This window comes from Palaemon carinicauda, chromosome 5 (assembly GCF_036898095.1).
Source record: "Palaemon carinicauda isolate YSFRI2023 chromosome 5, ASM3689809v2, whole genome shotgun sequence".
NCBI lineage: Eukaryota > Metazoa > Arthropoda > Malacostraca > Decapoda > Palaemonidae > Palaemon > Palaemon carinicauda.
The window spans coordinates 56,304,458-56,310,284 of record NC_090729.1 but is presented as its reverse complement, the minus strand read 5'-3'; positions in this window follow the sequence as shown (position 1 = coordinate 56,310,284).

The following is a 5,827-nucleotide window of genomic DNA, read 5'->3' as shown; positions in this document are numbered from 1 at the left end:
GGGTGTCTTTGTGTCGAAAACTTTCTCTAGGGTTTCTATCATGAATGAAATAGTATTTGAAACGTTTGAATATATCTGTTTAAAACTGACAAGAAACAATAAGGTATTGAATATAATATCATTATATAGACCACCAGCGAGTAATATGACTAAATTCATTGAAGAATTTAGTATTCTTGTGGGTGTGGTGGATGATATTAAAAATACATTAATTGGTGGAGACTTCAACTGTTGGGTAGATGATGAAAATGATAATAAGGCTAAAGAACTCAAGGAAGTATTTGAGATGTTTAATTTAATAAACAGTGTTTTGGTATCAACGTCGGTAGGTGGTCATACACTCGACTTGGTCATATGTGGAAAAGACTCAGACCTAATAAAAAACCTTGAAGTGGAACCAGACTTTGAGATCTCAAAAACACATAAACTCATCACCTTTAATGTTAATATAAATTGCACCAGAGTATTGAAAAAATGGATCACATATAGGGAACGGGAAAATTTTGATGCTGAGAATTTTATTGAAGCTAGTGTAGCGCAAATGTCTTGTGTGAACACACAATGTGAACATATGGTAGACATAGAATGTGTTGGGTGCTATACTAAGAAATACAACGACAATTTTGAAAAAATGTACGATACCATGTGTCCCATAAAGAATAAACAAATAGTGGTACGCGAAAATGTTAGATGGTATAATAGTGAGCTATTAAAGGCAAAAAGACACAGACGTAAGATGGAAGGTAGATGGAAAAGAGCCAAATCCTTACAAGCCAGAAATCTATATAATAAGGCCAGAAATTACTATAACATCCTGTTAGAAAAAACAAAAAGAAAATTCTACAACGGCGAATGTAAAAAAACTAATAACATGAAGGACTTTCACAAAAACCTTGATGATTTGATGGGATTAAAGAAAATATATGTCTTGCCTGACAATGTTTGTGCAGAGAGTTTTGCTATATTCTTTAGTGAAAAAATTGATAAAATCTATAGAGGCTTCCCCCAAAATCACTTGGAAGGACAGTCAGCTATGCCAGTGAAGGAGGGAAAGAAGTTAATAAAATTTAAGGAAATAAATATGTGCGACTTATTAAAGGTTATGAGAGAGATGAAGAATACATATTGTGGAAACGACCCTTTCCCAAACAGTTCAATAAGTGAAGCTCCAAACAAACAAGTCGTATATAATATTTACCTGAACATAATTAACCTAAGTATATCGCAATCCTGTTTTCCTAGCTGTGAAAAAACTGCGTTGATCAAACCAATTTACAAAGGGAAAGGTGATGTAAACGAGCTAAATTCATATAGGCCCATTTCAAATTTATCCTACATGTCAAAGCTTATTGAAAAAGTCATAAGTGAGCAATTATGGGCGCATATTGACGAGTTAGAGGTATTCCCGGAAAATCAATCGGCCTACAGAGCTAATCATTCTACAGAAACTACTTTGTGCTCAATAATGAATGATATGATAGGTCTTCTTGATGGGGGAAAGTGTGGAATTTTAATTATGTTAGATCTTAGTGCTGCTTTTGACACTGTTGTGCACGAGTACTTACTTGACGACTTAAGGTCTATTGGAGTGACTCAGGAAGCACTGAAATTTTTGCGAAGTTACTTAGTGAACAGGAAGACTATTGTGGAAGTTTCTGGAAACCGATCCAATGAGAGAATTCTTATGAAGGGTGTACCACAGGGTAGTGTCCTGGGCCCTATCTTGTTTAACATATATACTATCGAGCTATCACACATCTTGAAAAAACAAAAAGTGGGTTTTAAACTATATGCAGATGATACTCAGTTTTACCTCTCAATTTCAACAACACAAGATACAGGGAAGAAAATTGATGAGATAATGACTGAAATAAAAACATGGATGCAGAGGAAAAAGCTCAAATTAAATGATGATAAAACAGAATGTATGTTCTTTGGCACAAGGGTGGCTTTGAAGAAATACCAGTTAATTCAAAGTATAAAAATTGGTGATGCTGATGTTGGGATTGTGCCTGTTGTGAAAAATTTGGGTGTACTGATTTGTCAATGAAGGACCAAATTGTGAACACAGTGAAAGTGTGTAACTATCACCTGAGAAACATAGCATTTATTAGAAAATATTTAACAGAGGGCAGTACAAAAATTTTAGTGATGAGTCATGTAATATCAAGGCTTGATTATTGCAATTCTCTGTACTACAAATTGCCCAATACACTACTAAGGAAGCTTCAAAATGTGCAAAACCGGGCGGCTAGACTGATAAAAGGCATTAAATTTCGGGAGAGAATAACTCCTGCACTGATCGATCTACATTGGTTACCTGTTAAGGCTAGGATTGAATTTAAAATTTGCTTGTTGACTCACAAAGCACTTTCAAGTGATAAGCCTAAATATCTTCGTGATTGCTTGGTCCCCTACCCTGAAGCTACCAGCGCCACTGTAAGAGTTAGACATGCAGATGACCCACATAGACTATTCGAAATTAGTGTGAATCATGCAATAGGAGGAAGAACGTTCAGTTATGCTGCACCGAGACTCTTTAACGACCTTCCACTCGATGTCAAGAATAGCACAAATGTGGCTGCCTTCAAGAAAAACCTGAAGACTTATCTTTTTAGAAAGTGTTATAATAGTGACCTGAAAACTATTAAGCCTGAATACAAATGCTAGCGATATAACTGATAACGATACAGAGCAAAATATTAACTGGAAAGGAATTATTTTTTCATACACCAAGGCCCGCCTGAACAGACCTTTAGTGTTTGATGGAGGGCGAGAAATAAACCTCTAAAAGATAAAAGAAAAAGAAGAATAAAGAGTGTGCTACATATGGGAAAATGTTTGAAATGCTTATGTCTTTAGTGCTCAACTTAGCTCCCCATTATGTTCATTGTGATTTTGAGCAAGCAGTGATCAATGCAGTGAGAAAATGTTTCCCAGAAGCTACAATCAAAGGATGCTTCTTTCATCTAGTGCAGAGCATGCAAAGACATATAGCTTCAAGTGGACTTCGACGGCGATACAATACCGATCCTGAATTTGCAACATATGCAAAAAGGATAACTGCTCTGGCCTCTGTACCGCAGGCTGACCTTGAATCTCATATTGATGCCTTAGCCAATGAGTTACCTTCCGACCTTGAACCAGTACTAACTTGGTTTGAATGTAATTATGTTGGTGTTTATAACAAACGAGGTAACAGAAGGAACCCAATATTCCTTTATGATTTATGAAATGTGTATGAAACCACACTGAATGACGAAGATCGAACGAATAACTATGCAGAGGCGTGTCACAGAAAACTTGCTTATGAACTAGGATGCCATCATCCAACACTGTGGAAGTTTCTTGAAATTCTAAACAAAGTTCAAAAGGGTAGAGATATGTATATGGAGCATCTTATCGCAGGAAATGATCCTTCCCATAAGTTCAAAAAAATACCAAGATCTGGACAAACGAATTAAGAAAATGGTTTACGAATATAATGTCGAAAGAAGTTGTATTGAATATTTACGGGGTTTGTCCCATAATTTTAAAATGTGAATAAATACTTTTATAATTTGTTCAAATGTTGTAACCTTCATTACTAGATTAAATAAGTAAGTATTTTTTTTTTTTTAAAGAGAGGTTTCGCCAATAATTTTCAAATGTAATTACTAAATAAATATGCATTTTCTTAAAGAGAAGTTTTTTTTTTTTTCGCTAACTTGTTATTTTCATAATAACATAATTTGGTGGTGAATTGTCAGTTGTGACGAATTGCCATCATCGGCAAATTGTTGGCGGCTAATTGTTGGAGGCGAATTGTTGGCGGCTAATTGTTGGCAGCTAATTGTCCTATTTCCCTTGCCCCATAGAGGCCTCCATAGACACCATATCCAATGTCCCTAGCAACTTCTTAAAGTCACATAAAATTAAGTTTTCACAGCAATCCCAAGAGGATTTTGTCTTCAACAGTGCCACCCAAGAACTCTAAACCATAGTCTCTTTATAGTCCCTCCAGTGAACAATCTTGACAAAAACGTACTCACAACGAAGAAACTCTCAAGAACACCAAAGTGAAAGCTTTTAACCCGTTGAATAAAATTATTTTCTCTGCTTACAGCGATATTCAATAACTTCATAAGCTATATATATATATGTATATATATATATATATATATATATATATAATATAAGTATATATAATATATATACGTATATATATATATATATATATATACATATACATATACATATACATATACATATACATATATATATATACATATATATATATATATATATGTATATGAATATGTATATGTAATCACGTGTGCTTGTGATATATATATATATATATATATATTATATATATAGATATATATATATATATATATATATAAATATATATATATATATATATATACTTATAATATATATATATTTATATATATATATATATATATATACTTATAATATATATATATATATATATATATATACTTTTATCTCTATTTCGTTCTTTCCAAAGAATCAGAGAAAAAATATTTAATACAATATTTTTATTTTCCTCTGTTTTTCTTTAGGGATAGATAATTCTTTGTTTTTGTATCTCGGGAATCGTCATTTCAATTGATGGATAGTTCTATATATTTTTTTTTTATTTCAAAGAGCTCCAAAAAAAAAAGAGTTCTTATCTATAATTCTAACGGTATATCATTGAAGGAAATTAGACCATTTTTATCTAGTATAAATTAATCAAGTTGAACTTTTCTGGTTAAGTCAACAATTAATTGAAATAACAAGTAAACATTTTCTCATGAATTATAATTGAAATAAAAAAAGAAACATGTATATAAAGGAACACGTCTTTTCACAACTTTTATATTGTTTTTCACCTGAGGTTTATAACACAAGAGCAACGAATAAACAACGATCATTTCCTATTTTTCCCCAAGAAAGTAAACATGAAAAGTTTCATTTTCTTACACATTCCTAAGAGGCTCTTTTTCTCTATTTGCAATCCACTACATAGAAAACATAGAAGGGGCGAACAGAATACTAAAATTTTCTCTTACACATTACTTTCATTGACAATTCACGAAAGAATATGGAAAATAAATAAGTTATGATAATAATCAGCTAATGATTCTCTCTCTCTCTCTCTCTCTCTCTCTCTCTCTCTCTCTCTCTCTCTTCTACTACTACTACTACTACTACTACTACTACTACTACTACTACTACTGAGAAAATATGAGAAAAATGCCATTTGGTTCACACTCCCAAGTATTCCTGACGAAAAATATATCTGTTTTCTCTCCGAAAATTATTTGCCAGAACTAAGAATATACATATTACCACTACTGATATGTTTACCCTTTTCCGGTGAATCCAGACCTAAATTACAGAAAAAAAAATACTACTTATTCAATTGACTAGTTTTGGGCCTAACATTCTTTTATAAACAAGAATTTATCTTCATTGGCAAAAAAAAATTCACTGCTCCTCTAATCAACTGTTTTAGATAGGTTGACTTAATATCGTCTACTTTCTTGCACCACCCTTACGATATTGATTATTATTACCTATTCATATTTATTAACCATAACTTGGTATAAGATGATAACCTTTAGATGGTTATAAAGGAATCCAAGGCAGGAAAGAGAAATCCCCCCATACAGCATGAAAATACTGTTAGAATGGACTTAACGTAACTTAGGGATTTCAACTTATCAGGAGTAGATTAACTGTTGTGCCAGAGCAGACGTCTTTCGATGCATTTGAAGTTCCTAAGTGACGCATAAGTTAAGAGCATCCTTTGTTTAAACGAAAGCATTTAAATGTA